The sequence below is a fragment of the Denticeps clupeoides genome, chromosome 9, assembly GCF_900700375.1.
Source record: "Denticeps clupeoides chromosome 9, fDenClu1.1, whole genome shotgun sequence".
Taxonomy (NCBI): Eukaryota; Metazoa; Chordata; class Actinopteri; order Clupeiformes; family Denticipitidae; genus Denticeps; species Denticeps clupeoides.
The window spans coordinates 7,667,488-7,688,782 of record NC_041715.1 but is presented as its reverse complement, the minus strand read 5'-3'; the positions used below and the strand labels follow the sequence as shown (position 1 = coordinate 7,688,782).

The following is a 21,295-nucleotide window of genomic DNA, read 5'->3' as shown; positions in this document are numbered from 1 at the left end:
TGTGGGGGCCCCGGTGGAGTGGGGCGCAGCGGTGTGATTTCGGCGAAACGGGAGAACCCGGAGAACATGAAATGGGTCAGAGATTAAACACTTTCTTTGCGCTGGTAATTAAGCCATCATCAGTCAGGGGAGAGTGTGTTACTGCCGCTCGGGATGGGTTTTCGCGCGGATTCGGGGGCGGAGCCTAAGCAAACGCCCTTCTTCTGGGCCCCCTTTTAATGATGTCACTTTGCAGATGGGGGGTTGGATATTATATCCATCGACTTGGCTAAATCCTTTCATTTGTATTCAAAGCTTTTACTGGACACACAACTATTAGTGAAAGATGTTCCTTTTTTTAATACATTGTTGATGCCTCCTACAGATGAGATGCTCCATCTCTCTTCCTACATCCCTGCTTTGAACATGAACGCATTTAAGACTAATTTAAGCCTCTAATTAATATTATATAGATTCACTTGACAGCAGCATCATGAGATTTAGCTGACTTTGAATAACTGCCTATTTGTGACACATTTGTTAGTAATGTGCCTTGTGCCATGGGTTTGGTTTCATCTACCTTGATGGCTCCACCAGGCCATCACTTACATAAAAAAAGTTAAATATTCCTCTTTAAATACATAATAAAGAATGTAGGCACTTTCCGATTGCACAAAAGCACACGCAGCTCAGATTAATTTTTTTTCCGCTTTAAAATCCCACAGCAGTGTATGCAGAACAGGGACAAACTAAAGGACGAATACAAAAGACATTTCACATGGCTTGTTTCCGTGTATCTTCACTCATCATTTTCAATGCAAAAAAGGATCATGTGGATTCCCTCGCTCTGTTTTCTTCCACCCGGGTAGTAATTTGATTATTTATCAGGCCTAAGCCCAGAAGGAGGAAGATGGTTAATGCTTAGTCACAGCCCGTGGTACGTGCCAGACAGGGGTGTTACAGTGTGAGGTGACAGCGGTGACTCTTTGACGTGCGCGATGGAGGGCTTCATGCGTCACTCCCAGGCTTTTGTGCCCTTCCTAATTTTCAACATGTTTACCTTTGGTGTCCCTCCCACACGGTGGACGGCACACATGTTCCATTGTCCGATCTCCAGACGTAATTGCACGTAGCCTCAGCGACGGGGTGGTCAAAGTGGCACTTAGTTGAGTAAATTACCCTTGTGGGGTAATTACCTGCTTGTTAGGCTGTTTGTGGTCACCTGTCGGCCCGTTCCGGGCCCAGAATGATCTTCTCCACCTGCACCATTGTCAGGCGCACGGCCGAAGCCGGGGCACTCTCCCCCCACCCTCCTTAATGACTTTAAACTCTGTCCGCTCCTGGACTCAGGGGTTATCTCCCCCCTTAATTACGGCTCCTGCCTGATTATGGGGGAAGCGGCACGTCTCCGAGCGCCGGTGTTGTTTTATTGCAGTTGCTGCGCCATGTCGGTGTTATTGATTGTGTGAATTTTTGGACGCGCCCCCCCCCCTCTTCCCTGCCTCCGCTTCATGAGGGGAAAATAAGCATTGCAATTATTTGCCGGGGTCGCGACCGTGTCTGGCTGCAGACAATGAGGGTGGAGATGCGGAAGTGTGCGTGCCAGCTTTCCATTATGACGTGAAAAAAAACAGCATTACTGTAATCCGATGAGAGTTGGCGTGTGGAAGGTTGTGTGCCAGGCACCTAGGTGGGCAATCTCAGTGACAGTAGGGAGGCCAGTGTTATTTCTGGGCACATTTGGCATGGCCTAGATGGGTGTTAGGCAGTGAATCTGGAACAAAATTCTTTAAAAAGAAGGAAGTAGTAGTGTTTTTTAAACTTTTTTTTCCACTGATGTCAGACTCTGATTTTGGTTGAGGTTATAAATCCAACATGTGCACACATCATAAAGTTTATCTTGTGATAAACTTTTTTACTGTATTTTTATAAGATGTCAGATTTTCCATGACAAACATAGGATGTGGGCATGGTCTGTACAAAAATACAAATTCCATTCCATTTGAAGGCTGGAGAATATTACATTAATATCATTTATATTATATGGCCATACAAGCAATGATCACCAAACCTTTTGAAAGCATTGGAGTGTAGCGCCATTGAAATGGAATGGGAAGGTGCAATCAGAAGATGCTCCATGCTAATTGACACTAAGAGTATATTTGCAATAGCTTTGCACCTCCTACTTTGACAGTGAAAGGGAAGTGATTGTCATTGTGAAACACTGCAGCACAGCACACGGTGACACAACGAAATGTGTCCTCTGTACTTAACCATCACCCTTGGTGAGCAGTGGGCAGCCATGACAGCCGCCCGGGGAGCAGTGTGTGGAGGCGGTGCTTTACTCAGTGGCACCTTGGCGGATCGGGATTCAAACCAGCAACCTTCTGATTACGGGGCCGCTTCCTTAACCCCTTATCCACCACTGCCCCACACACCACTTTGGGAAGCACTGAGCTATGGCACTACACCCTTTCTATCATGACCATCATAAATCTTGGACCATTTTTGCAGGGTCCAGAGCATGCATTACCAGTTGTTTTAGAGACAATTTGACTCAGTCATACTGAATAACAATTTTCCAATTTTTCATGTCTCCTACACATCAATTATTCACACTGTATTTATATGGCACATTTTGGGAAGAAAGTTTAACACCAAGCACTTTTAATGTTCTGGCTCATTAGTCTGTATTTTTACATTTTAATTTGTGAATTCACGTCAAACTGAATACACTACAAAATTCTGATGTCATACGTCATATGAACACAGTCTGTATACATTATCACTAAGATGTCTAGATCCTATTTTTTCTATTGCTGCGTTATTATTGCTGTGGTCCTCATAGCTTCAGCCACGGTCTCATCAGTGAAATCTGCTCGACTTCTTTTGTGTTTAGCGGGTATTTAGTGAAGGCTGTCGTCCGTCTGGCACTCGGCCTGTGTGTGGCGGTTTGTTATTTTGACACCCACTTCAGTGCTTTACCTCCTCCAGACTGCAGCCAGCCCCTTTCCTCCTCGCCACGGCTTTGTTCCTTACCCGTCTGCTTTAATGACACTGTTGTGATCATGTTTCCATGTGCTAATAAAGCTAAATAAGCCCTGAGAGGTCCGGGAGGCAGACCCGACTCTGGGGAGCGCCGCTCTCTCTGCCTCTTTGTCTGGCCTTGTCTTTATGGAGGACTGTGTTGTGACACGTCTACCTTTGCCCAGCTTTGTCAACGAGCCAGACCTCAACGCGCCGGGCCCAGAGAGCAGCTGCCAAGTCGGGGGAAGAGGTGGAGCTGTCTAGGGGTGGTGGATGTGAAAAGTGAGGCCAGGGCTGGATGCTAAACAGTCCCGCTGATCCCCTGTCAACCACAGCGACGCCTCCGCTGCAGCGCTTGTGTGGTCTCCAGCCGCTCGCCTGACAGTTAGCGCTTGACGGCTACTTGTTGGCCTCTCGCTGCTTCTCTGGTCTTCTGGAACAATCCACGGCTTCATCCGGAGAGCCCTCTCTCCGGTGGGCACGTCTCTTTCAGCATGAGAAAGGAGAGGTTGGCCCAAAGCAGCGGGGTTGATTGGCAGGTGGCTGAAGTGTAAACCCCTTAAAAGACAAGGGGGCACAAACAAAACTCTCCGAGGCTCATTATCCTCCCCCCTGGTTTCCACTGAGAGAAAACTAATTAGCCTTCACCACACAAGCCCAAATAAACCAAGATGGGACCCATCTTCACTCTTACCTTGACACGTTTTGGGGTAACTTTAAAATCACGTTGTGTAAATAAATTAGCCAATAGCTAATGTGTTAGCAATGTTTAGAAATTGTTATGGCGCCCTGATTACAAAGCCTCTAAACCCTGGACACACGTGCCCTGTGGGTGGATGGACACTTTCAGAATCAGGTTGACTGGCCACTCACGGAATGTCATTTCTCAAACACGGAATGTTTCTCCAGCTCTCGTCCTCCGGTTCCCTTGTCCGTGGCCCGATGATTATTTTACAGAAAATATGTAAAGACACCTGTTTATGAACCAAAGACATGGGTTCAAACATAGTATATGGCAACGTTATGAACATGCAGGCTTGTGGACTAAAACTTTATTATAATAAGTGAATAATAATAATTACCTGACTACTACTGATGCTTGCTTGCTAGTGTAAGGTAAAAGGTACGGTGAAAGTCGTCTTCAGGATTTACATAAATAATTAAAACAAGAAAGATCCTCTTGGTAGCTGTCTGTATCTTGATGAAGAGAAATTAACTAACTATTTTGTTGGTGTTTCTGTCACGCAGAACACAATCTTTAATTCGTTTTTTTATAAGCAAAGTTTAAAATGGGAGGAGCCTAATGATTGACAGCTCTCACACACAATACTATGCTCAAATATCATCTTTCTTGTTTTATTTATTCATTTAATTATATCCTGAGGAGGTATTTCATGGCAATGGGTGTTGTTTTCGGGTTTCTGAACTCACAGACGCCCAACCTCAGGACAAGTAGCCTGCTTGACAGCTTGTCAATTTAATTTTGCAGCCCAGAGCACTGCTCCGTGCATCTCTACCTTGATAAAGTTTGCTGGGCTGCAGCTAACACCCTGACAACTGTGTTTAATTGATTTCTTTTGAAGTAGTTTACATGTTAGGTAGAGCCGAAGGGCCGTCTTTTATCTCGCACCCCTTGCCGGTTAGTCTTGCCCAGAGGACTCGTGTGTAAATGAGTCTTTTCAAATAGTTAGCGTCCTAGAGTACAACTCGTCTCGATAAAGCCGTCAGCCGCGGTGTCCAGTATCCTGCCATTCTCTGAATGCGTAATGCCATTCATGATTCATTGAGAGGGTGAGGATTTAATATTGCCTTTAATCCCCAATCACACTCATTTAATATTGCACTCATTTATTTATGCACATTTTTCAGTGCACATGCACTGGATGTCCGCCCCTTTTTGTGTTTCTCTGATATTTTGGTTTCCATGGTTACAGGTGCACAATGGACCCACCAAGGTCATGACAGCACATGACCTAGGTTCACGAGAAGGGGCGCAGGGTTTCCTGTGAAGAATAACTGGGAAATGTGCACTTCCCAGACCTCCCAGTGGCCCCCCCATATGGATGATTTAGGGTTCTTCACGCGGTTTCCCTGATTGGTTTTATGAAGGAACTTCCACCTTCTCTTCTCATAATTGTTTCTGGGGTGTCCCACACTCAAAATAACCCTGTTACCTTGGGAGGAAGAGCATGATGCAATGCTTTGTGAGCCGGGGCTACTAAATGTGGCCACCAGGAAAGTGTTGTAGAAGTCTGGCTAATGAGCTCTGAACTCTGTGCCCTCTGTGCATGAGGGTGGTAGAACACACACACACGCACACACACACACTTTACTAAGTGTTCCACCCCACCCTCAGCCCCCTCAGAGCAACATTGATTATGTGTGTGTGTGTGTGTGTGTGTGTGTGTGTGTGTGCACTTCTCCATGCAGATCGTCAGCTCACACCTTCAGGAAGCTGTTCGGGTCCCCAGCTGATGCGGTGGGCTCCAGATTAGCTCACCCCCACGGCAGAGATGTCCTTCAGCCCTCATACCCACTACCTGGGCACGCTTCGACCCTCATACCCAGTTCCTGGTCTACCGCTGGCCGGCCGGTGCCGGCAGCAGTGCAGCAGCTCACTCAGCCGCGTTACCCGAGCGGCCTGCCAATGGCGGTCGGACTCCGGGCTCTTGAGGGGGGCAGACCGAACAAAGCTGCGTGTCTCCAAACACCTTCCATGTGGAGAGATTTCTACCTCGGAGGGTGACTGGAGAGGATGATTCTCCAGTTTGGGGTCCGTTCCACGGGGTCGCAACCTAACAGACTCCTGTCAACGATCATTGGCCCCTCCCAACTCCTTAAAGCTGCCAGTTGTTGGCAGAAAGGGGGTCCGGGAGAGGAGCATGAAATATGTGCAGGGACCATGACCGGGGATAAAAGCTGCTGCCGGGCCTGCGCTCCCACACCCGGGGCTGCGCTGGGGACAGATGGCAGGCAGGGCTCCGGTGCGCCGGGGGCCGCTGGCAGGAAGAATGACAGTGCATCATGTGTGTTATGAGCTGGGAACAAAAGAGTGTGTCATTTCTCCCCGGCTGATTGAAACTGGGCAGCAGTGCTCTGGTAATTAGACTCCCGCGGATAAGCAGGAATGATTGGGGAGCGGCTTGTGGGATATTGTGTGTGTGTGTGTGTGTGTGTGTGTGTGTGTGTGTGTGTGTGTATATGTGTGTGTACTGACCGTGCTTTTGTGTCACTGGGCCAGTGATTTGAAAGGCAGTGTTTCTGCAGATTCTTCTTCTTTCATCCTTTAATGTTCCTCTCATTAATTTCTTCTTGTTGTCACGCTAGCTTCACTTTTAACACAGTTTTATCTGTTAAATAGACTTTTTTAACAGATGAGCTCAGGGGCTTAGTCAAAACTACTGTAAAAATACTTTGAGTCTCAAACTCTTTAAAGATGTTCAGAGGACGACGTGGACCTTTTTTTTCGAATGAAATGGATAAAAAAAAAAGCTTTTTTCGCGGGTAGGGCGTTTGCAGGAGGCAAAGTAACAGAGTAACTACATCAAGTGCAAGGCCAGAGAGGGTCCTGTGCAGTCCCTAATTAAAGAGAGCGGACCCGTGTCCGCCCGTGTGGGCGCACAATGAGGGGCCGCGGCAAATCAATGGACACCCAACACTATCATTATCATCAACAGCACCAAATTCAGAGCAATTGGCGGGGAACAAAAAGGGATTTTGAAAAACCAGAAAGTGAAAGACAGGTTCGGAAACTCCCGCCACCTGCATAGGAGAGGGAATCGGCGCTGTGGATTAGAACGCTGACATTCAGGCGGGAGATTTAAAAAGAAAAAAAAAAAAAAAAGTGTTTTGGGCCTCAGGAACCGGGATATTTACAGTGGAGCGTGGTGCATTCATGACGGGAAATGTTGAGTTTTGCAAATCCCTTTTAGTACTAGCCTGAAAACAGGTTCATATACACCCGATACAGCATAAATGTGCCAACAGTGCTTTTCTGACCGGCGTGCCTGAGGCCTGCCATATTAGGTTCCATGCGAGTGACGCAGTTTCAAAGCGCTGGTTCACCACGTGCTTTTTTGAAGTTCATTTTTAGCTCAACAGTGAGAGGCTCGAGTGACCTCCTTCGTATAAATGAATTTTGACAAGACAATCTACATACGAAAACACAGAGGCCCAGTTTGCTCCTACAGCCCTTATTCCAACAAGAGCGTCAAGTCGCACCTTTAATATTCAGATATCACGGCGCCCCCCCCCCCATCGCCCCATCCCCTGGCTAACCGTAAGACGTTAATTATGACGAGGTATTGACTTATCATGTGGCACCTATGTGTCTTGTTGACAGGATTGTGCGCTAAATCACAGAAGAGTGCCATATGGCACCGCTTCTCAGCTGAACAGTATATCCCAGTGCGCACGGTCCCCCCACCCCTCCACCAGCCGCTGTCATATGACTCTATTCACTCTATATGACACCACAGCTATTGTGGAATTAAGGGGGTCACAATTATCAGTTATACACTTATACTACAGTGCCCTGTTTCTTTATCTGTAGCATTAAATATAGTGTAACAATTTGGAATAACATGCAATTTACTCTATTCATCCCACTTCTGACAGAAAGCCCTGTTTTTTGGGGCAGTGGTGGCCTAGCGGTTAAGGAAACGGTCCTGTAATCAGAAGGTTGTAGGTTCGATTCCCGATCCGCCAAGGTGCCACTGAGGTGCCACTGAGCAAAGCACCGTCCCCACACACTGCTCCCCGGGCGCTTGTCATGGCTGCCCACTGCTCACTCAGGGTGATGGGTTAAATGCAGAGGACAAATTTCACTGTGTGCATCGTGTGCTGTGCTGCTGTGTATCACATGTGACAATCACTTCACTATTTCACTATTTCACATTAACCCTAATCTTGTTATAACATTTGCTTACATGGTAAATTGGACTATAAGGAATATTAAACAGTGGGACAGTGTGATGTTAGTTTGTCATCACTAAAGAAAGTTTTTTTTCTTTTCTGTTTTTTCTTTGTGGTATCGTGAGAGTTTCATTTTTTTTGCTTTACAAAACTAAATGAATAAGTGAAAGGATTGTGTTAAACCGCAGCACAGCACACAGTGACACAATGAAATTTGTCCTCTGCTTTTAACCCATCACCCTTGGTGAGCAGTGGGCAGCCATGCCAGGCGCCCGGGGAGCAGTGTGTGGGGACAGAGCTTTGCTCAGTGGCACCTAAGTGGCACCTTGGCACAACGGGAATCGAACCGGCAACCTTCTGATTACGGGGCTGCTTCCTTAGTTCAGTGTGTTAAAATGCAATACAGTTAAAATTCAGTTTTGAATTGTAACATATAGAATATAATCCACCCAGATTGTACACAGCATCTTGTATATAAGCTCTATTTTTATATTGTCAGTGAACTGTAGAATATCGCAATGTGTACAGTGTCACAATATATAGTCATATAATCGTATCATGACGCATGCTACGTATGCGTATCGTTTCGCATGATACGTATCGTGATACGTATAGTTTCGTGAGATCCTTGCCAATACACACCTCGAATGGAAACACATCCTTTTGAAATCAACACTAACTAATGACACTGAAGTAAGAACTTTTGAGTGATGCAAAGGGGCCAAGAACTCTGGGTTTATGGTCCACAGGCACTGTTCTGCATTCTAATTATTTTTCACTTGTTCAGTCTGTATGAGGAACTTTAAACTTGGTTTGCCTATAATCCTCAGCCTGTTTCTGGCTAGTTGTGTCAGTCTCACCCTTAAAAAGCTTTCTAAGACCCTAGAAAACTTTCAATTTAAAGTCCAGCACCTTGTCATGAGCCCCTTGGTGGCACCAGGTGTCCCCTGCGGTTGGTAGAACCTTAAAGCTTCCTGGCTTACAAGATGCTCTCCTGCTGTTCATAATCTCTTTCTTTCACCCTCTCCCTCTCTCTCTATGCCCTTTATCTTCCTACCTTCCTCTCCCTTTTTCCCCTCACTCTCTCTTCTCCCTCACCCTTTCTGCAGCTCTCATCCTCCTGTTCCCTTGTCCGTGGCACAGATGTATTTTCAGAGGCATGCTGGTACACACACAGGTGGGCGCTGCTGGGGACGCAGCTATGATCCCTTTTTCCTATTTCACCTCTCCATCCTCCATCAGAACCAGCAAATCCATGTGATGAATATATACAGTACTGTGCAAAAGTATCAAGCCATCCTATTTCTTTATATTTTACAAAGAAAGTAGGTCAGACAATTTTGAAATATAATTAAATCTTGCAAATTAAAAACCATATTTGAGACCGGCATGGGAAAGATGCTCAGATGAGGAAAGACAGGTAGATGATCTGGTAATGTTTTAAAAATAAAACCCAGACACATCGCAAGCACATTGCTCCTGTGTTAAATATGTTTAATAATTGATAGCATACATTCAGTGTTTACAATATACATGAACACTACAGGCCAAAAGTTTGGACACACTTTCTCATTCAATGTGTTTTCTTTATTTTCATGACATTTACATGGGTAGATTCTCACTGAAGGCATCAAAACTATGAATGAACACACGTGGAGTTGAATGAGAAGGTGTGTCCAAACTTTTGACCTGTACTGTACATACAACAGCATTTTCCCTTTCTCAAGAAAGCCTTTTTGAAAGCAAAATATGAGGGGAGGCTCAGGAGGTCCAAGTGTGTGATACTTCTTCCAGAAGCATATGGGGCAGTGGTGGTTCAGCGGTTAAGGAAGCGGCCCCATAATCAGAAGGTTGCCGGTTCGAATCCTGATCCGCCAAGGTGCCACTGAGGTGCCACTGAGCAAAGCACCGTCCCCACACACTGCTCCCCGGGCGCCTGTCATGGCTGCCCACTGCTCACTCAGGGTGATGGGTTGAATGCAGAGGACAAATTTCACTGTGTCCTGTGCTTCTGTGTATCACAAGTGACAATCACTTCACATCACTTTTTGACACAAACAGCATCCGGTGTGCCCCTCTACACAAAAGTACAAAAGTAAAAATCTACTTCTTTTGACTGGAATTAAAGAGGCCCAGCCGACAAGACCATTGGCTGAGGACCCTGTCTGTCAAGAACTCCTGCTCCTGGCCACATAGAGCAGCTTTCAATGCGATGTCATCTCCATATGGTTCCTTCGATAATCCTTTATCTGCCATGTCCCGCTCTCCTTGCCTCGCTTTTTTTTTGCCCCGTGGCTACATTTCTATCGCTGCGTCAATTAGTGGCGAGATTAATACAACAAGCGTGTTGGTTTGGCGGTAATGGCACACAATTAACATCTCATTCCGACATAAAGGGTACGCTAAATACCCGGCCACTTCTTTTCTCCGCCTGGAACTGGAATAAGTGTTCGTCCTAATTCGTACGCTATCGAATGTGGAGTGGGAGCGCTTTGTAGGCCGCCGCAGCCATTCATCTAATTATGGCGAGCTGCAAATGAAGCTTCTGTCTCGGCAAAGAGGATGAATGGAGTGGCGTCCCCGTCACTTCGAATGCCAGCACAAGGAAAAGAATTAAGTGGCCTTTATTTTTTTTCCCTCGACAGGGCCGAGACCTGTTGCTTTTCTTTCTTGCTTTTTTTTTTTTTTAAAACCATCCCTCATCCCGTCTTTCTTTCCCTCTCGAACACGGCCATGTGCGTCCTGCCTCGAGAAGAAGAAGAACAAGTCCTCGGAGTGTCCTGACTGACAGCTACCTCGAGACCGAGGCTGATGGAGCCGTCACGCAGGAACGCTCTTCCTGCGCCGTGGCACCTGCCACGTGGATTTCTCACTTCGCACTTGCACTTTAAACGGATGCGTTTTTTTTTTTTAAGCTGCCACGCCGCTGCACAAACGCACCTTCAGATGCGGGATCTCTGCGGGAAAAACGCTCGAACGTTCCCACGGAGGGGCCGTGTGGGTACTGGTGACGGGACGCGCGAGTCGTGAGCGGATACGCCGGCGTGGAAACGGTTTATTTCGAATGTTGGAGGGTTTTTAATATAAAAAAATCAGAATAAAAGGTATTTTGCAAACCAAGCTCACCTTTAAAACACTCGCTGTTATTTTAACTCCGTTCGAGCAGCAGGCGAGCGTCGTCCTTTTGAACCGCCAGCGCCGAGTGTGCGGTGTCCCTGGAGATCTCCACTATTGTTTAAAGCCTCCACTTTCTTCAGAACCGTGTCTCCAACTCTCTATTTAAATGTTTTTTTTCTGGTTTAACCTTCGCCGAGGATTTATTGTTCGGAGACTGGAGGTTCCTCGAGTGTTTTCGGCCTTTATGGCCATTATGAGCCTCCGCACTGCCCACATCTCCTCTGGTTGAGTTCTGTGTTAATGAGAGACTTACAGGGTGTTTGCATGTCTGCCACCATGTTCCCGCGTCCTGGGTAGTAAATGGGACACCGTGGGGCCTTCGCCACGCCCATAGCCACACAGGTCATTTTTTAAAGCGTTACCATGATGTCAGCGTTTATAGAGGTAACCTATTAAAACAAGAAATGACGGTCGGCTAGTCATCTAACATGGGAGAGGAGGAACTAACTACCCACCCACAGTGGTGGTCCTAGCCTGTTTGGTGGCCTGGGCGAACACGTCCTCTGGCATACCCACCCACACACACACACACACACACACACACAGAGCGAGAGAAACGTATTAAGAATCGTACATTATAATATTTAATTCTAAAACCTGCTGTCAGAAACATACTGAATCTAACCAGATAAACATACAGTACAGGCCAAAAGTTTGGAGACACCTTCTCATTCAATGTGTTTTCTTTATTTTCATGACCATTTACGTTGGTAGATTCTCACTGAAGGCATCAAAACTATGAATGAACACATGTGGAGTTATGTACTTAACAAAAAGTGGAGACCTGGCCTCCACAGTCACCGGACCTGAACCCAGTCGAGATGGTTTGGGGTGAGCTGGACCGCAGAGTGAAGGCAAAGGGGCCAACAAGTGCTAAGCACCTCTGGGAACTCCTTCAAGACTGTTGGAGAACCATTTCAGGTCACTCAATAAAATAAAGAATAGCTGATGCCCATGATGCCTATGCTAAGATGCCACCCTGGACAATCACCCATGTCGCACACATCAAAAAACGCCACTGCCCACCCCGCCCATTTTGTTGCCATGTAATTATTTTTGACACCCACAAGTGGAACTTTAATGAAGTTTTTTTAGACAAAGTTTAATATAGGAGGAGCCAATAACATTGATTGACAGCTCAAATACTCTACTGCTGTCAATACGACTCACACAAAACTGCAGTCTCCTCTCTTCTTCCTCCATTTGTTTTTCTCTTTTTCTTTGATCTTAATATCAAACCAAACTTGCAGGAGAACATTCTGTTTTGCGAACTTGTGAAATGTGAACTAGTGAAGAGGACCAGGATAATTTGTGTGTATTTTTATATGTATTTACTGCTGAATGCATATTTGTGTGTATAGGCATGTGGGGTGAGATGTTTTTGTGTTTATGCTATATTGGGGACTGGGGTGGGGGGCTTGGGGTGAGTTGAAAGGGATGAGACTGACCAACCTTACTCCACATTTGGTCACCGGATTTCGTTCCCCCGCCGCTTCTGCCGCCCCCGACCCCTGTTTCTTTTTTTTTCTGCATCTATTTCTCTTTTCCTCTCCCCCTCCTCTCGTTTTCATCTGTGAACAAAAGCTAACTGTTTTGCTCAGTGCTAGATCAAGGGCCTCCTTTTTCCTCCAGGAAAGGTGGAAAAACAAACATGGAGTATGGCGATACCTTCTGTTGTCGCTCAGGCTCACATCTGCAGAGCGCTGCTCCCAGCTGCTGGGGAGGATTGGGGCATCTCTCCCTCCCCGTCCTCTCCTCCTCCCCCGGGGACCAGGCTGTTTGGCAGACAGCCTGCCAACCAGATGATGGATCCCACCAGGAACATCAAACGTGACAGACGTAGGCAGAGCCATGGGTCAGGCCGGCACTGAACCGGTGGACGAGGGTGGGCTGCGTCGCTGCGGGTCCCTGCGCAGTGCGGCCTAGCGCAGAACCGAACCCTCCAGCCCGACTGGCAGTGTGGTATCATGGGCTTTATTTAATCATCTTTCTCTCTAAATCAGATGTAATGGTCTTAATTGGTAATTAAGTGAGAACTGATTGAAATGCAGCTCTAGTTTAATTTAGACTGTATATAACATTTCAATATGTTACATATTTTTAAATATGTTGGACTTTCATCCACAGTCCACAAAGTTGTCCGATCTAATGAGAACGAGGGTTCGCTATTTTTAATGTCCGAATTCTAGATTCCGCTCCGTATTATGAAACACAACAGACTAAAACCGTTCACATACGCCACAAAAAGCTAAATGTATTAGTTAGCTGGGTTATCTTAAAATAGAAGGCATGATTATTCATGAACTAAGCCTAGTCCTAGACTACAAGAGTTCTTAAATATTAAAACTTATTTGAAATTCACTTTTAGTCTAGGCCTAATCCATGAAAATGAACCTGACCCTTTATAGATAGCCTATCTTATTGAGTTCACTTTGTGGAACGGGTTGGTAATAGACACTCACCTATTAATCAGAAGATGCACAAAGTCACAGGTTCAGACACTTCTCACAACCAGTGTGTCCCCGAGCAAGAGACTTAACCCTGAGTGTCTCCAGGGGCACTGTCCCTGTAACTACTGACTGTAAGTCAGGATAAGGGCATCTGATAAAAAGTCTTAAATGTAAGTGTAATGACTTGTGAGATGTTGTCGTCTTGTTTAGCTGTTAGTTCTCAACCTGGAATAATGAGGATGAAAGGTCTCCATCATCACCTTTTGGTGTTAAAACCAGACCAATCTTTCCATCTACCTATCTGGTTTTTGAAAACAAATACAGTTTGCTGGGTTTAACATGACCAAACTGGACAATTAAAATGCAAACAGTGTGTAGCTGTAGTTATCTTGTGTAAGGAAATATGGAGGCACAGCATCAGGCTTGGTGGTAACCTTTACTGAGTCGACTCGCAGTACGTTCGATGCACCGGCGACGCAGCCCCTGATGCCAGAAACAACCCACTCTCGCGTAATTATACATGCTTGGGCCCTGGTCCTCTTAATGCCACCACTTCTTACAATTATCCAGGGAGGATTTCGCTGGGGAAGAGTGCTCCGGAGTCCCTGGCACTGGCCGCGCCGGCATTCATTTAGCCTGGCACTCCTGCGAGCGGTGGGCTTTTATCCGCTCGCTTATCTCCCCGAGAGACTGGGTTCCTCTGGGCAGGGCACATGCATGTCAAGTAACAAAAAAAAACCAACCGGACAGCAAAAAACATAAAGAATAAAATCTGCCTACATAAAATATCGAGCTGTTTACCACGGCAAAAAAGTGGTGGAGGAGCGAGGAATCCCGGCACCGCCTCGCCATTCACTTTATTCTCCCAACTCGTGCCGAGGAATCCCGGCGCCCAGTGACCTTCGGTGACAGGCCGCGTCTGGGAAGATGGAGCACAGCAACACGCAGGCCTTATGTAACACTGCTGAGGCAGTTGGGGGGGTTCAGCCTCATCCAAACGCACTCCCCACCAGACACCCATGGCCACGGCTGCACTTCTGCTTTTTGGGTTGGGATAAATAAACAGATGACTGGCTAATTAAATGCGTGGGCGAAATGGGCAAAGGCACCAGTCAGAGGTTTGTTGCCATCTTCTGGACTCTCTGCAAAACGTCAGTGGAGAAGAATAATTTTTTTCCCGCCTCTTCCTCCACATCTGGGCATCTCTTCTCGTAACACGTTTCGATCCTGAGGTTGATATGCTCATCAGACTTGTGAAAAAAAATAAAAATTCTAAATATTTCTCAATGTATTTATACACTCATAGCGATGAATTGGCATTTAACAAAATATCAATCACCAGGAATTAACATCAAATACGCATTTCACAGCATTTCTCTCTCTCTCTCTGTGTGTGTGTGCATGTGTGTGTGTGTGTGTGTGTGTGTGTGTGTGGCAGCAGCGTTGTACTCATGCTGGACAGAGTCTCGGCCATGCTGAGTAAGCAGAGCACCAGACTCTGCCAGGGCCCAGCGGTCACATCTCATCCCCAGAAGGAGGACAAGTTACTCTGACCGAGAAGCACCAGGAGCCAGATGTGAGCAGCACCCCAACCAGTAGACGTTCCAGATCAATCAAACAATTACTCAGTCAATACATAAGTACATACACTCTATTTTTCTATTTTGCTAATTTAGGATGTGCACTACATAGAAGTAGGCATTTATCATAAATCTTGGATAGTTCATGCATATGGTCATATATCATGACCTACAAGCATTCAGAAGAATGTTGAAATCTGCAGTGATGTTATTTTACACTGGTGGAAAAGTGAAATTGTTTCACAGATTGTGAAGTGTCTAATAAATGTGCTGCAATATCCAGAGCAAAGGCCCCAGTCCGAACGTCCTAATAATTCCCACATTCCCTAATAATGTCCATCCCAATATGCAGCTCTGTAAACACCTGCCAAAGTATCAAATCAAGTCTTCTTACATTCTAATGTCAGTGCAGGGTTAATAAGGCGGCTTTTAAAAGGGGTTGTCACGTTTACTTACATTTACCTGAATTCATCCTTTTACCCTAAAGAGTGTATGCTTAAACGAACATTGAAAGACGTCCGCAACCTTTCACACGCAGCTAAAGAAAGAGGGCCGGCTATTGAGCTCGTGTCCTTCAGCATGCTAATGGCGCCCACAGTAACAATAAAGGATAATTTGTTGAAAAGGGGAGTTTTTTTTCACACAGTTCAACTGGCTTGACAAGCCAGCTGCTGGTTCTAAATATGCCCGATACAAGCCTTAAAATGAAATGGAATTATTTAAACAATTAAAGGTGTATTATTCAAATGAACGTATGGCACATAAGGAACATCAAAAAGTTTTTGTCACATGAGTTTAGCTTGTATGTTTGCAATCTGTATTTTTTTAAAGCCCTTTTGATATTTTATCCACAGCACATATTTCAGGCGCAGCTCCATTCAATTGCTTTTAAAAGTTGGACTGTCAGATACTCCCCGGAATGTGGAGTGTGGATTCCACGTAATAAAAGTGCTTATAAAGTCAATGTAGTGGTTTGTACACAGAGTGTAAGTTCAGAAACGCTTACGGAATTGACCGGGACTGAGTCTGTCTCGATCTTTCCCCCTCAAGGAGCTCTCTCTCGCTCCACCTTCCCCTCTCCGCACGTCAGACCCTCGCAGCTGTGCTCTGTGTGGCTGAACGCTGGACCATGGAGGCTGTAGTCCTGCGACCTCTGCTTGTCAGTGTTAATTATATGCCTTTAATTGCAAAAACACATTTACTGTGGTGAAAAGAAGTCTCGGTTAAATCCTTCCTGCCCGGCTAAGGGCCGGTGAATTCAGCCAGTGCGGGGTGGGTGGTGTCAAGTTGCCGGGTCACCGGTGTGGGGGTGTGTGTGTGTCACCAGCGCTCAGTCGGTGCACTGGGCTGTGGCCGGGGCCCCAAGGCCACCCTCCGCATTTTTTCCTCATTTGGTTTGATCGCCATGTCTGCTCCTTTCTTCTCCGAGGGCCTTTGTGTTCTCCCCTTTTCTTGTTAATAATTTAATGGACTGTGAAAACAGGACAAGCAAGAAGTAGTGAAACTGAGCCTTTTCAAAATGTGTTTAATGAAGAATACAGCTTTTTTTTTTTTACAAGGCTTTTCTGTACCTTGCACTTTGCAATAATTAATGATTTTTCAATAGTGCAATATCAAAATCACATTTCGTTTTAATTGTGTACTATTGCTAATTTTGCTGAGCACAATATAGAATTAATTAACATATTACCTTATTTCATTGTTATTATTAATATTTAAACATATATATTTATGTTTATTAATTTATATTGAACAAATACAGTATTTTGCGGTGCAAAAAAAGGCCTCAAGGGATCAACTGAGAAAAAAAACTAAATAGTAAATTATTGGGCATTGCGCAAAAAAAAAAGAAAAGTTGAAACGTCTGTTAATGTCACGCCTGAACAAATGTGGATTGAGCGAGTGCATTTTTAACGGCCAGGGCTTTGTTTTGATTGACAGGCTGTTGACAGGAGTATTGCAGCAGTATTTAGCAAGGTTTCAGGACCCCCGTAGCTAAAGTGAATTTTATGGAGTCTCTGGCCGCTCTCACGCATAAAGGAAGTCAGGGACTTTGTAAAGCTCATGCAAATGTCCGTATTTCACGACCTGTCATGTGCCACAGCTGATCACTTTGTTGAGTGGATGGCGGGGATTTCTATATACAGGGTCGGCGTCGAATTATATTCAAAGTTGATGTGAAAGTCAGAACCTGTGTGTGTGTGTGTGCAGAATGGAGGGGTGTATATAACATCTAATTTACTGTGAATGTCTGCTGTGTAGTGATTTGGAGATTTTGCCTAGCTGAGCTTGGCCATGAGTGAAAGTGTTCCCCGATTATGAATTATTACAGGACAGATGACAAAAAACTGCCATCTTTACACAAATCTCACAATAAACATAATTGTTAAAATTGTCCCTTTTTTAACTTGAATTTAGATTATTTTGCATCTTTAATAATGTTGGTTTGCTTGTTTTTTTCCCCCAGAGATTATGAATTTTGCAAAGTGTCTTATGATATCCATCTGTATAATTAGCCCTTTTAGTATTAAGTGCACAGCAAGTGCGACTTTAATTAGCCCAGTTTTACATTTGAACACAGTATTAGCACTTTAAATAAACAAGAGTAGTTTGGCTCTGGTTTACTTGTTTCATTATTTTGATGGTGTTAATTATATTATTCCCTTCCCACAACACTTCCTGCCAGTGATGTGAATATCCATGAAATGCCCTGGTATGGACTGTAACATAAACAATTCATTTGATTCCTTGTAAAATATATACATTCATTAACAAAGTACATGTTTTCAGCTGCAAAATTTTAATTGTGCTATAACATTGACAAGAAATTTAAATAGCATCTTGATAGCTTATATATTTATTGAAATAACATTGGTTCAATTCCATTTATAAATCTCGTTCAATCAAAAAATATAATCTGATGAAGCCGTGGTCGTTATAAAAAAATAATATTAACAGTAATGTATATATATATATAATTTATTTTTTATTTATTTTTTTTTTAACCCGGCCTTGATGAGACTCGTCATCCAGTCGCCACTGCAGGGAGAATGTCGGCGGCGTGGGGCGTTCATCCAGCCTGCAGTTTCGTGGGCGACACTGCCCCCACAGGCCGCACGGAGAACTGCACAGCCTGGAGCTGCAGCAGAATAGCTCATTTATAACACTTCCCTGGCAGCCTTTATTCACCCCAAACACACCAATTCATTTTATAAACCATTTACTGCCACGTGTTCAAATGATCTTTCTCCATATACAGATTTGTGGATATTGATAGCTGGGCCAATGTCAGGGTAAAATAGATTTTAAAAAATTGCACGCACATGCTTTTCAAAAGATATGAAGGGATCTCGCTTTTCAGGAGCAGAAATGATGGAAAATGAATTAAACTTGATTCTCGAAGGCTTTTTTTTTATGATCCTGCAATCCTGAAGGAAAATGCAGCGTAAAGAGCCCTAATTAAAGGATTTTCACTTAGTGGAGCAGACTGCAGGGCTCGGACTGATTGTCTTTGGTGGGTAGATGCTCAGCGGCAGAAGGTGAGACCGGGGTGGACCCCTGTCACCCTCTGAGCCTTCTGTTAAATTTGGCAGAAAAACACTGGGGTCCGAGTCAGAACAAAGAGCAGCATTCACCGCAGAAATATACAAAGATGCCTGGAGAATGTCTTTAATTTGCCCTTATCTGTGCACCCCTTGTGCCCGGGCAGTGCAGCAATGATACATGTTTTAATTGCCCCGAATCCGTCCAAAGTTGTTGTTGTGCTTCTTTTCAGTGATCTGGAATATTCAGCTCAACTCACCTTAAAGATCTGGACCATTTGGTTGCCAAATGGCTCTTTCTTTAGCCAATTGATCAAGTTATTGAAAGTTAATTCTAAAAAAAATTAATAACTCCCCCTTGTTGGAATGAAGTGACACATTAAATGTAATGTAATTATTATTTGATTTAATGGTACTAAAACTAGTGTGCTGACTCACTGTGCTCTCATGTAATAAATTTATGAATGGATATCTGACTTTGCAAAGACCTCTGTTGTAAAGACTAGTATGTTAATGAATGTTAAGGAATATATATATATATATATATATATATATATATATATTCAGCAGTCAAGTTTTTTTTATAAATTTTGTATCTGCAAATAGTTTCAATTTCAATATATGCACTATTTCAATACATTTCAATATATGCACTATTTGTGATATGTAGTGAAATTGTAGATGCTTATATAGGCTCCTCGGAATTGCCAGGTCACTTATTTTTTTTGGTCAACCTTTTTCTCTCGTGAGATCTGGCAACCTTGTACAACACCACCACACAACAGATGCTGAGCAGTAATTGGACTGCGAAGGCCTGACCCCGGGTTCCTTGCAGAGGCCCTAAACAGCTTATTTATTATTTGCCATAACCGGATGCGGACAGCGAGCATCGGCGGTTTCGTACTTCACACTTTTCCAGTGTTGTGGGCTTGGGAGAACCGGCGTTTCTGCGGTAATGTAGGAGCAGCAGGTTCGCTCTAAATGCCATCCATCAGGAGTCCTCATCCTCCCCTCGTCTGGCTTCAGTGATGACTGATGAACCTGTCTTTGGTATGGATGTTTAGCGCAGTGGAAAGCCATATGCCACTGGCACAGGTTCCCGCTCAGCCCTGATGCGGGAAGATGGGCTCAGAATACAGACACAAAGAGTGTAGAAAAACTGGACAGTAGGCCCACGCCCAACCCCGAGCTCCCTTTGTGTGCTAGTTCTTCAAGGCATGAGGGGCTTTTTCACAAATAGCTTATGTAAGGGGTCTACACTCATTTGTAATCTTTTTTTTTTTTTCCTTCCGAAAACACAAAGGTGGACGCTCTGCTGAGAAAAGTAGAATTAGAACAGGTTTTCAGCATTTGAAAGTCATTCAAATCAGAAATATCGCAGGATATTTATATCTGCAGGTAGTTCATGCAAAGTTCTAATCTGATTTGCTATATTCAATCTGGCTTTCAGTGTACTACCATCTGTAGATTATTGGTTGTTGAGCAAGTCACATTCATGTGTGTGACATTCACCTCCACGGACACAAGTTACTTCCAAAAAATACGGTGCACTGAATCTGTGATTCTGGTGTGACGGACACAAGGGATGCTTTTTGTTTTTAATTTTTTTTATAAAACATTACATTGCACTAGTTACATCTGTTTAAAGCATTTCTCATGTAAATACTTACCTGAAATGGCGGTGAATTTATTATTTATTTTAATCTGGTGTGAATATGCATGCCCTTCATGCTAAGCCATTTTAACAGCCATTTACTTCTGTGCATGGTTCATTATTTTTATGAATGGATATCATTTTGTTTAATCTGCTTTTGTTTTTTTTATGTGATAAACCAATTGAGACCATTTTGCGTAGCTCTTTTTTTTATTTCGTGATCTAGTGTCTTGGCATTAGGCCTGTGCCGGTTCCAGAACATCTGGAAGCCACTGCAATATACTGAATCTACTGAAACATGATCATCTTGTATTTTCTACTTTTGCAAAAGCTGGACTTCTGCCCTCTTCATCACACACACGCCCTCCCAGGCCCGAATTGTTGTTTAATAGCAGGAGCGGTGTTTGCAGCGAGATCTCTGATGTATTTCTCCATCTGCTTCATGCAGCCCGGAGCCCAGCGAAGGTGGGCCGCCCCCTTGTGAGAAGAGCACAGCTGTTACTGTAAGAGGGCCGTCCAGAGAGCGGATCCCTCTCCTCCGCCTCTCCAAAGGATGAAATGAGCGAGCCGGGCACTGTGCAGTCAGCCTTTGCATCTGCAATTTCAGACCTCTTTATATCATTTTTCATGCTTGCCAGAAATGAATAATGCACGCATTAATGGCTGCCAGTTAATAAATTTCCGTCTCAGTGCACTATATTTTCAATAAGGTCTAGCTGCTTCATTTTGTTTTTTGCAAAATAGCTCAGAGGGATCCAGGCAAAAATTATTTTCCCCAAAATAGACTGAGAATAATAATGTACTTTATTTAAAACACGTCTGTTCCAATAACAATGCTTCAGTTTAAAAAAAAAAAAAAAAATAGCCTAAATGTCCGCTTTAAAAATTCAGTCCTTCTCATCAATGAATTCAGTACCTTCAGTAACTTAATAATATTCAATGCTTATTACTTTTTAAATTTTTAAAGAAAGG

General features: G+C 44.3%; 1 long non-coding RNA gene across 2 annotated transcripts in view; it reads left to right on the top strand.

The window, feature by feature from the left end:
* The window catches only part of LOC114797291 (uncharacterized), a 62,817-nt gene extending 41,712 nt beyond the window's left edge, over window positions 1-21,105 (top strand). Inside the window, exons 4-5 of one of the 2 annotated variants that reach the window (XR_003750839.1) lie at window positions 14,989-15,123; window positions 20,772-21,105. This is a non-coding gene — a long non-coding RNA (uncharacterized LOC114797291). Of the gene's footprint in view, window positions 1-14,988; window positions 16,250-20,771 lie in introns of those variants that run through there. The other variant, XR_003750838.1, reaches the window with a different exon arrangement.
* The last annotated feature ends 190 nt before the right edge of the window (window positions 21,106-21,295 follow it).